A 12,912-nucleotide genomic window follows, 5' to 3' on the forward strand; every position below is an offset into this window, starting at 1 on the left:
ATCATAATATATCATAGCCAAAACAAAGCCAACTAGCATATCAATATGGGTTTAAAAGAATACCTTGGCGATCACGAGTCGCCAACAAATTTATGAGAATTATTGCAACCATGCAACCGAAACATTTAGCAGTTGGAAATTTAGACTAAAAAGTTATAAATAGATTTTTGTTTTCGATTAGAGGCGGCAGTGAATTAATAAGTCTGCATTAGTAATGAAATAAAAAAGAAGTATCAGTTACATTGATCTAGAAGAGAAGAAATAAATATTTTATGTTCGTTTTAAAAGATTAAGTCTTTGATTTATTTTAAATATAATTCTATTAATAAAAAGAAAGCGTAAGTAATGAAAGATATTTTAAAAGGATAGAAAATAAATATGTAATGCCAATTGTGGCATCACAGGGAGTCTTCAGCCGGCGGGGTCCGAACCCACGAAGTCTCGGACATGGGCCCAGGGCCCTACCGACTAGGCTATCCCGGCCTTCCGAATTAGTTATAAATATAATTATAAAATTCTACCAAATAGATTGCTTTAAAAGTATTATCTGCCTCAAGTTAAGAAAAAAAAAAAGAGGAAAAGTATAATGAAATTTACTTTAAGTCGAATGAAACCTTTGAAAGTTTGAACCAGTTTAAAACGATCAAAAGGTCTGATTTTATTTTATAATTTTTATAACAGTCGTTGAGCAGCCGACCTTATTTTGGGCACACGACTACTAATGTTCAGCACCGTAGCCTTGTCATTTTGAACCCAATCCAGAAGACAAGGGAACTCCTGGATCAAGTATTGGGAGAAAGCTTGTCTTCGTGTATGGAACTAACCAGCATCTGCGTTACTCAGAGAGGAAAATCACAAAAACCTCTCATGGTTAGCTCGATGGCACGATAGACCCCGATGGTCGTTCTACCACTGATGATATTTTACGTCAGCAGTGTGGTCGGTGCGAGACGGGGGCGTTACAATTTTCCCCGTGTAATAAATAATGCGAGACGTTGAAGCAACTAGGATTCAAAAAGTGGCGGTTAACAAACAAATTTTTTATCGCCATTTTTGACATTACTGCCTCTTTTCCTTTAATAAAATTGCTTCCTCGCCTTTTTGGCGGGCATTGTTAAAAATTGAAAAATGTTGTCTTTTTATGTGCTCTAGCACTAAAATGGAAATTATATATTTGATAACAATCAAAGAAATCTAAATTTTTATTTATTTAAAAAAAAAAAAAAAAAAAAAAAAAAAAAAAAAAAAAAAACTGGACCATATCATGTGATTTATTTGTCCAATGAGAATGCCAATCATTTTTCTTACTTGCTTTTTATGTAATAAATAATTGTGACAATCCCTCAAATTTGCTTTTTTGTTGTCATACAGTTGATTATATTTCAAACCTTGATACGATCCTGATTTCAATCATGCGTTTCGGATCCTAATTAGAATCTCTACTGATTAGAGTCATGGCTTGGATTCAAATCAGTTTGAAAGTGATGATTCAAATCATGGAATAAGTATCCTATTCGTTTGCCCTAACTGGAGGTGATAGGCTTAAATATCCATTAAATTTCTATCATTCATTATGGCTCATTGCTGGATAAGTTCTTTGAAATAAATCACAAAAATTACCAGAACCAACATAAAATTCACAAACACCCCGAACAAATTCTTAAAATTTATTTTTGTTTCCATTTTAGATACAGTCTTGCGTGCCTTTTGCAAAACACGACTTATGGGCCCTTTGTCAAATTGAAGAGCAGATAACACTAATTGGAGAAGAATGTCACAAAAATACATCCAGGGTGATATTCGAACCAACAGAAAAGAGAAGGCCCCGGATGAATGTAGTAGTCCGAAATAACGAACTGCGTAGTGGTGGAACTACGAAAAGATCAAATGTCTTGTTTATGGTAACCCGTGCTGAGGCCTTCTTTCTTCTAGGAGGTGTAGTGTTCGAGCCCCTCACGCAATAAATCGTTTAGCGAATCAGTGATATTGCTCAGTTATCAGCAATATAGTTCCCACACAAACATTCGAATTTTCACTACTACTAATCATGGATCTCGATTTCTTCAAGCCCTATAAAATTGGCACCTTGCGGTAAAACGAGATGATTAACAATTTTAGGGAAAAATTTTTTTAACTACATTTCTCTCTCTAAAAGTCACTTCGCGTGCAGGTCGTCGGGCTACCGAAGCGGGGGTGCCATCCCCTCTGCAGAGGATCAAAATTGTGATGGCATGTCTTCGGATCATCCTCAGGGATGTTTCCCAGACAGTCGCCAATAGCCCATTGTGCAGCTCTAGCTACAACAACGACTATCCGAAGGTCAGTTCAAAATTCCATATAACAGGAATAATTTATTTTAACCAAATGAAAGGAAGAGGGAATCTAATTAGACGAAACTTTTAGACAATGAATGTTTTCAGACAGTTTTTGCCTTAGATAATTTAATAACATTAAATAAATAAATACTGCAATAAATAAATATAAGAATAAATAAATAAAACAACAAATTAATATAATAATAAATAAATATTTAACACGTAATTATTGCAGGTTTATTTCCTGTTTGTTTATAAATCAATGTCCGTAAAAACAAAAATATTAGTCTTATGACACCGGGATCAAAAAATAGTACAAGCAAAATAAATAAACAATAAAAATTTGTTTCCATTAAAAAGAAAAGCAATGGGATACCTGCAAGTGATGTAGTGTGTGGGTATATCGATCCTGATGGGTTGTTGAAACGTGGTCTTTGTTTACGTTAGTAACTGTTTTTTCCCATTCTATTTCGAGTAAGCCAAGCCCATCAATTCTTTTAAGTGATACATTTTATAATCCTTGACAAAGATTTCTTCTTAAAGATTCCAATCCTTTCAACATTAATAAAAAGCAATGTCGAACATAACCTGGTGCATAAAACAAGAATATATATCATAAAAACAAATAATAAATCTGAGAAAGAATTATATTTTAACACATATGATGTGCGATACGCCACTGTAATTAATTAACTTCAAGTTAATTAATATTCTAATTTATGTGGAGGCTCAACTTTAACACGCCATTTTGCTTATTAATGATCAGCTGGTGCTGACGCCATACGTCACACGTGTAGGTATCATCTGTGATCTTCTCGAAGTGCAAGTACCCAATTATGAAAGATATCAGTTGCTTTGTCCGTTGTGTGCAAAATATAATCGTTTGAAGAAACATTAATTGTGTTTAATTGACGCAGACGATCACTAAGAAAGAAGAATTCTATGTGTGGTAAAGAGAGAAAAACATTTTGCGCTGCATTTTAATTAGTAGTCATTTGTTGGGTGAGTTTCTTTTGTGATGTCAAAAGATTGCACACGAAGAACGAAAGAATGAAAATAAATGACATCATTTAACACGCTCTTTTGACTGCCTTTCTCCCCCCATTCCACCCATGAAATGAATAGAGCATGAGTGACAAATCCGACGGCCGTCACATTTTCCTAGATCTAAAAGAAATTATAGAAATTTCCACGCGTAACGAAAAAAGTCTTTTTTTCTTAGTTAAGAATGAATAGCAAGAAATGGTGAAACAAGTAGGTAAAAATAGGAAATCTGCAGCTGGATTTTTAATTCTTAAATTTTAATTTTAATTGAATTTTTTAGATATCATCTATAAAATTGTTAAAGCGTTCACATTGATTTTTAGGAAAACTATATCGTCTTAGACAAAAATCTTGTTTGTGAGTTCTTATATATTACTAGTTTAAAAACCTTCATATTGTTTGTTTTTAATTAAATATTGATATTCTAGAGTTTCTACTAATAATAGTTTTTATAATAACATCGTCAAAGTAAAGTTTATTAAATTTTTTTTTTTAGATAAGTATGTAAGCACTTGGAATATGAAGGAAGAATAAGAAGGAATGGTAGAGTTTTCATAGGTATAGTTATTGCGAACATCCTATGGATGTTTTTATCCGTATCCCTGAAATTTAATGAGAAGAACTCGCTTTTTCATTAAATTAATACTGTAATGTTCTCACGTTAGAAAGAGTTTAAAATGTTGATAACATGAAGATTAGTCCATTAAAATAAAGATTATGTACAAAGAATTTTAAATGTGTGCGAAGAAACTTAATATGCAAGAACACTCGTACGCAAAGAAATTTATCAATGTACAGAGAAATTTACCTGTGGACAAAGAAATTTACCTGTGTGCAAAAAAATTTACCCGTGTGCTAGAAATATATCTTTGTACATAGAATTTTTTTTTAAGTGTAGAAATGTATCGATATGCAATATTTTTTCTATGGGCAAGAAATATACATATGTGCAAAAAAGGTATTGATGTAGAAAGAAATTTATCTATGGACAAGAAATGTATGTAGATACGCAAGAAATTTAACTAAGTGCAAGAAATGTATCTATGAGCAAGAAATTTACCGATATGGAGATAAGCCATCCATCTGAAAGGCTTTAACATGTGCTCAAAGAAATTTATGTGCATAGAAATTTATCTATGTGTATAGAAATTTATCTATGTGCATAGAGATTTATCTTAGTGAAATTGCAATTTTCCTAAATGCAAGTATTTTACATGTGAACCAGTTCAAAACTTTAATTGGGCTTAAATTCAAATCAAAAATTCTAACTTGGATTTATAACTGTGGTTCATCAAAGAAGTTAAATTTGTGACTTGAGCCTCAGATATTTCAAAGGAATCTTTGAATTGAGTCACTAAACTAAACTATGGATTTACTTACATATTTGCCTCGTTGGCTGTAAAATCACACAGAGCTTAGTGATACCACAAATGAGAGGGGAGAAATCAGCAATTCTCTGGACCTCTCTCTCCAACAGCCTGAACTGTCGAGGACATTTCATTAAAAAGGAATCCATCCTGTTTTTACCACAGAGAATCACCTACTCGGCTGCGATAAACTAACCACCCACACCGTCCGCGCGAGCAATTGTTAAGCGTTGCTGAGAAACAACGAATTGAAAGCGGCTTCATGGTAGAGGGGTCCTTTTACCTAACTCCGTGAAGCATGGGGTAAAAGTTCGAGTCCCGTCGTAGCCTGAATGCTTTTTTTGGACTGCTTTTCTTTCATTTACCCCCGTATTCACCGTTGACTCTGACCTAGCGCGTAACTCCCAGTTCCGAAACCCCCGGTTTGGAAACTTTGACCGACAGTTCAAAAGCGATTCCACCATTATTTTTCGACCGTCGGTTTCTTAACTGCGGGTTACTTGACCGGTAGTTACAGGCGGTAGATTTATAGCCGTATTAACAGCGTTTGTTTTCAATTTTCGTTGCTATTTTTTTATAAAAAATTTCTATTAAAAGAAGAAGAAAAAAAGATTCCACCGAGTAATTAAATTTGAATCTCTCTTTTACTGGTCAAATAAAAAATATGTTTAGTTTCGATTTCCTAACTGACTTGTATTGATGAGCAAAAGGATCCGAGCTTTATTATTATGAATTTAGATATTTTATTATTATGGATATCATAAAGCCGCAAGCAACCATAGAAGTGTAACTGAAATTCAATTAAAAATACTTTTATTTCGCACAATTATTTAATACTTTTATTTTACACTATGATCAAGGGGATTATGCTAGCATCATTATCATCCTTATGCGCGTATTTTTAATCTTTTTTTTTTTCTTCCCCTTCATAACATATTATCGATAACTTAAATCATTGAAAAGAAATTTTTTTTTTTTAAATTTTAAATGAAATTGTATATAATAAACTTCTTAGTACAAATAAGCATAAATCAACACATTCATATTATTCAGAAGTTATAAATGACTACTATTGTGCTGCCATCTGCCGATGATAAGAGAGAATCGACGTCGGTGATATGGTGAATAAGATAACTATTTTTTAAAAGGAAAATGTCATAATCGGAACAAATATTCCGAAACTTTAAAATTTTAAAAAAAATTATGCCTTTAAAAATTTAATTATTTAGATAATTGTACATTGAAATATATCAGTTGTATAAATGCCCCATATGTCATAAAGTAGTCAGGCTATATATTAAAAATTATAACTAAAGACGGGCATTTTAATTTCATGTAGTTTTAAGCAATAAATCTCTTCCAAATGATCTTATTTTTTCGAAATATTCAACAGATTATTTTATCCTTATAAAATTCTAAATTTCCTGATTTGCAAAGTTATTTGATGCAAATTATTGTGTAGTTAAAATGTTACCTCGGATCAAAATTTTCATTGATTAAGAAATATTTATTTCAGCATAATTTCTAATATATATTTACAATATTGTATATGTTTTTAAATTTAATTAATAGCTTTATTTTATGGATTAAAAAAAATTTAAATTATTTTCGTTATCTTCGTATCTAAATATTGCACATTATTATGGAAGTTCAACTCTAAACTATTTTTATTTTTGGGCAAGATCTATCATCTCGATAGATATTATCGAAATCTAAAAACATTTAATGAATTATATTCTTTTTTAAATTTTATATTTCTTTCAAGTATCGATTGTTTTCTTTCTTTTAAAAAAATAAGTAAAAGTTGGTTAAATTATTTACAATCTTCTTACTTACACTATTCATTTGAATTATTGTAGCCGCAATCTTTATTATCCACGACTTTTTTTTTCGAGTGAAAAATTATTTAAGTGCTGTAACGACTGCTAATAATAATTTGAGAAATATATATAGTATCTTTTGTAGAAGATATTAATTCAAGAAAATTTAATTTTCATTTTATTAATAAGCATTTATTTGATATAAATTAATTATAGTTACATCTAGTAAAAAAATGATCTTATTAAACATAAAAAAAGCAACCGAACATCAAAATAAAGTATTATTTAATTTTCATTTTATTAATATATTTTCATTTTATTAATATTATGGTATGCTATATTTTTTTGAAGGCAAGGCAAATATATAAATTAATTATAGTTGCATCAAGTGAAAAAATTGACCTTATTGAACATAAGCAACCGAACATCAAAAGATTTATTTTTGAAAACATAAATAAATAAAAAATCTCCTTCTTCATATCCGCGTTTGCTCAAACCGGGGAAATCTGCGGGTTAAAAATACAAAAAAAGAATCGAAATTCAAAACAATTAAAATTATCAAACAAAAAAGAGCAGAAATATAAAAAATACCGACGAAGAAAACGAAGTAAATGAACAAACACTCGTTTACTGAGCATGCGTGGTTACTCTAACCGGGAATATCTTCAGGTTAAAGTTACTTAACTCTGGGTTAGAGTAACTCGCAGTTACGTACACGGTGAAATGAAATTTTGGACTCTGACCTAGAGTTGCTCTCATAAAACCTGTTTTGAACTCTGACTGAGGGTTAGGGTCAATGGTGAATACGGGCGTAAGTGTGCTCTGTGTTCTTGAATTTGACGAGGGCTGATCAGCCATTCTCTTTATTGAGTACAATGGTTGTAGTTCATATACGTCGCACTAGAGCTACACAATGGGCTATTGGCGACGGTTTGGGAAAATCCCTGAGGATGATCCGAAGACACGCCATCGCAATTTTAATCCTCTGCAGAGGGGATGGCTCCCCCGCTTCGGTAGTCCGACGACCTGCCCGAGAAGTCGAGCACTTTAAGGTGGAACAGTTTAACGAGGACCGATACCTCGCACCCTCGGTCCCTACGCAGACTGATCCAAGTGGTCACCCACCCGCACACCGACCGCAGCCAGTGATACTTGACTTCGGGTGATCTGCTGGGAACTGTGTCTTAACGATCATTCCACTGAGGAACTTGTTGAGTACAAAAGCCTGTGTATGCATCTGTAACAGTAAAACCTTCTGTCGTTCGCCAGGATCTATCCTGCTTTGAAAGGTGGTGATAGTGGATTCAAATCCTGTCATATATAGCAGAGTACGACAGGTTTCGAATTTTGCCTGGCTGATCATCCCCGTCAATCTGCCAAGCCTCCTAAATGTGGAGATAACGGGTTTGAATCCCGCGGTAACCTTAGATGCATCTTTATAATGCCCTTTTCTAATCTCTGCTATCCCATCTTCAACTTGACAAGAGCTTATAAACAGCCTTTTATAGCCATCGTTGAATAACCGACCCAATGTTTGAGTTGACGACTATCCATGTTCAACGCCGTACCCTTGTCATTTTGAATCCGACCCGGAGGACAAGAGAACTCCTGGATCAAGTACTGGTAGAAAATGGCCTCCGTGGAGGACTTTTTGATAGAATATGGCGCTATACGAAGAGGAAAACTACGAAAACTCCCATTATTAGCCTGACGGAAAAGGAACTCTAATCCATGATCCGTCTACCACTGAGGATATTTTACGTCAGCACTGTGGTCGGTGAGAGTCGGGAACGGAAATTGTATCCACCAGTCATCACTGGTATTCGTACCCGGTTCACCTCATTTAAGGTGAATGCTCTATCCCTGGGCCACCACGCTCTTATAAGCAACCTTTTTTATGAGCGCACAAGCCTGTACATGTATGTAGAAACAATAAAAGGGACCTCCCTTTTCTTGCGGTATCACCTGCCAAACGTTGTGCAATGCGTGGAGGTGACGAGTTCGTATCCCGTTGTAATCCTGTGTGTGTATTCTTTGTGATGTCTTTCTCTAAACTGTTCTATAAGTCAAAGGTTTATAAGCCTAAATGGAGCAAACAAGCCTGCAAAGGTTTCAATAAAGCAATAAAATGAAACAATAAGCATTAAAATAGAAATAAGTCGTACTTTGTATTTTGCCCACAAGCCAGCATATGCATGGAAATAAATAAATAAAGATATGTATTTGTGCTTCTGACTCGTTGATGCTGTTCATAATGTGTTAGTCGTTGTGAAACACGATTTCAATTGTCGAGACACGATTCACTTTTAGTGTTGTTGTTTTGTGAGCGAAAAGACAGTACAGAATAACTTTGAAAGAACGAAATTCCAACTCCAAGAGAGAAAAAAATCAGTAATTTTAATTTGAACTTATATATATATATATATATATATATATATATATATATATATATATATATATATATATATATATATATATATATATATATATATATATATATATATATATATATATACATATATATATATATATATATATATATATATATATATATATATATATATATATATATATATATATATATATATATATATATATATATATATATATATATATATATATATATATATATATATATTTACTTATATTTTTTTTCTACTGAGCGTAAATCCTTAGAAATAATTCCTTGAATTTTATGTTTCCTTGAATTTATTAGGTTTATTTTGAAAATGCTTCATTAAAAAAAAAATAGCTTTTCCAAAAAGAACAAAAAAAGCAGAAATGACAAAAATTATAAATATTTTAACATCTTGAATTAGTACCTCTACACTTTTGAATTTTACTGCTATAATATGAGTGTTTTTGAAAAGTTTATTGAAATCATTTGAAAAACAGTTATATAATTTCTTATGCAAGTTACATAGTTTTCGTTTAATTAATGTTTGGTTAGAAGGCATGGCGTTTTAAATTTATCGTTTCAGATTCGCAGGTTTACTATAAAATAAAGGACGTCTTGATATTAAGTCTGATTTTGATCATTTGTTTTATGCATGTTACCTCACTTTATGAAAAAAAAAACAAAAAACTATGGTCTAAGTAGGTTATGCAAAACTATGGTTTTCCGACTCATATATAAGTAAATTCAGTTACCTATTTCAAAATTTTTTTTGTTGAATTTTATAAACTTTATTTACTTTCAAATTTATGGTATCGATGAAAATGCGCCTGAAGACTTAGAAGTGAGGAATTTTGTATTTTAGGCTTTAGTAATCATTTATAATGTTTAAAGACATTTTAATTCTAGTTTTGATTCTTTTTTTAGTCTTTTTGCGAGAACTACTACAGCAACCACTAATTAATTTAAGAGTCATGTGGCTATGGGTCATAGGTTATCATCGATATGATCAAAATAGGAAACAATCATTTAGTATTTTCATTGCTAAGAATAGATTTTAAAAAAGTGATAAATATTAAGGGCTCTTTTTCATTGCACGACACGATAACTACAAAACAGATCCGATTGTCGGCAAACGACATAGAGTCAAGTAAAATGCATGGTCAGCAACGGAGTGCTTTTTCACTCACCGATACGATAACGATTATGTCGTATCCGACAAGGCGATATCATTTGTCGGAATCAAATGTTGGTTAGGCGAGCAAGTTTCTCCTCAAATCGTGGCGATTTTATTTGTTATTGTATATCTTTTCTGTTTTATCTCCTCTTTTGATAGCATTATTTTATTCTTTTAATCAATTTTAATCGTTTATTTGATCATGTCAAATACAAAATTTGAAAATAAAAGTTTTATAAAATGTATTCTCATGTCTAGTTATAAATTTTTAATTTCATGATGTAGCATTTTTCATATTATAATGAGGTTGAAAGACTTAAACAATCATAAAAGTTTTATTGAAAATTTTTATAAATTCATTATATGCTTCAATGAAGAGATATTTTTTGTAATATTAATGGTTTGATAAGAAGGCAAATAAAGACCCTTATGTATTTCAAACAGAACTCGATCTAACTACTGGTTTCTGCTTGATTGAATAATAAAAAATCCGTTCCGTGATTCAACTGAAACATTTTTTTGAAACATGATAGAGCGGCTTCATACGATAAATTTGGTAAAACTCATTTAAAAAATCATCTAAAAAGATTATTCGAAATGAAACTAATATTTTAATTCGATTAAAAAAAACGTTAATACTTTAAAACATTTAAAGAATTTAAGTACTGTTAAGTGATTACAGACATAAATTAGCGAACAGACGCTAACTCAAAATCCATATAAAAATTATTCTTCATTGACATCACTCTTGTTCCTGGTTTCTCTCATTCAGACGTAATTAAAAAATTTATTTGGGACTTTTTGCAGCTTATGCACATAAAAATCTTCTTCAACATATCTTGCCTCATTTATTTCGTGGGTACTTACGTTATTGCAGAAGTTGTGCTAATGCGCCAAAAAAGAGCAATCCTGTTGTTCACACACAGCGTTGTCGCATTCAGTTATCTTTTGGATTCCTTGTTGCCTTGTTTGCTGATTTCTGACACCATTTTTAGTGCTACGAAAATGCATCTTTGGGATTTGCCAAAAGCAGAACAAGATGCAATTTTATTTTTTCAGTAGCGAAATATTTTACCCCCAAAAGGAAAACGAAAATGTATCAATTCCCATGGCATGAAACTTTATTTTGGTAAACGTACGTTTTGGAAATGTAATTTAAGACAGTGTGATCAGCAAGTGGGACTTAGATGGTAGCACAATTTATTCTGACAGTTGGAAAAGTTATCAAACAAAGATAATAGAAGGATTCCCACTTGCTAAGGTTTATCATAAATACAAATACCTTAGCAAGTAGGTATTTGTATACATTTTATTAATCCTGATACAGGAGTTCATAATACACAAACAGTTGAGAGAATAAGGGGCAGTGCTAAATGGAGGAACAAGAGACATAGGGGGACAGCAAGACATCATTTGGAATCTTATTTATCAGAGTTCATACAAGTTTCAGAGTGGCGACAACATCTGGTGAAAGAAAAGAGACTGCTTTGAATATATGTAAAACTCTATATCGGCCTATTTTCCACCGAAATCCGATTGACTACTTTTATTTTAAATAAGGTGTTCTGAATTTTTAGATTTCAAATAGAGTGCTTTATTTCATGATTTGTCGCAAAACTTTTAGGTGTAGATTGGCGGCACTTAAAAACCGCCAAATCTGTAGCTGCGGTGGTGTTAACACGTAAGTACCATTTTGGGCACCCAAAAACGTTTCTGCACTGCTAGCTTTTTTCTTCTAAAATAAAGTAAGAAGTTTGAGACGACGATTATCATCCGGCATATTTAAAATTTGCAGAAAAAAATCACAACAGAAAACAAGCAACTGCTCACTCAAGCTCAAAACATTGAATGAACAAGAATGTCTACTTCTCGGACGAACGATATCGGACAAGTGAAAAAACATTTGCATGAACGATCCGGCAACGACATTGTCGTTCACACATTTGTCGTCCGATTTTGTCGGTATCGTGTCGTGTAATGAAAAAGCGCCCTTCAAAACAAACCTCTTCAAAACAAAATCTCTGTCTGGAAAACAATAAACTTTAAACAAGTTCCAAAATTATCGTCCGTTTTTTTTTTTTTTTTTTTAATATTGGATCTCGTTTTCCTGCTTCTTCATTAATGCTTATGTTAGCCTGCTTTTTTTAACTCTTATAACTTTTTGTTTGTGATTGATGGTTTTGATTCAGTCGAAAAGTGTGGGGACATGAGCAATCTAGAACAATACTCATTTTCTGTAAAAATCAAATTTTTTTAATTAGTAGTTTCATAAATGTCATTCTGATTATAGTTGCTGCAGGGCCATCTAGAGTTATAGAATTGCAAGGCCCTGGACAAATACCCCGCTTGTCCTATCCTTACGATGGCTCTGTCCCTCCTGCACCCGCTGAATTTAATGTCATAAAAAAATCACGTGTGAATTTCAGGAATGTTAAAACTCACAGCGGTGAAATAAATACACATTTAATCAATGTCTTTTAAATAATGCTCGATGAAGGAAAAAAAAAACATAAAAGAAAAGCTCTTAGAGGTTTTCGAAAGAGGGGGTACAGCAAAAAAAGAAAAAAACTGATTGCCGACTTAAGCTCATTTAGTTCTGACCCCCTCCGTAGAATACGAAATGAGAGTTTTTTGAAAAGGCGACATTGTATTTTTGTCATTGCATTTATATTTCAAGCTGTAAGAGTGGACTTTGGAAAGTGTCAAATGAACCATGAATTATTTTTTTGATGAATTAGCGGATTGTGGTGACTCGTATTCAGGTCTTGCCAACCAGAAAATAATCACTTCTCTT

This window comes from Parasteatoda tepidariorum, chromosome 8, assembly GCF_982258835.1.
Source record: "Parasteatoda tepidariorum strain Cologne lab strain chromosome 8, Ptep-v5.0, whole genome shotgun sequence".
Lineage (NCBI taxonomy): Eukaryota > Metazoa > Arthropoda > Arachnida > Araneae > Theridiidae > Parasteatoda > Parasteatoda tepidariorum.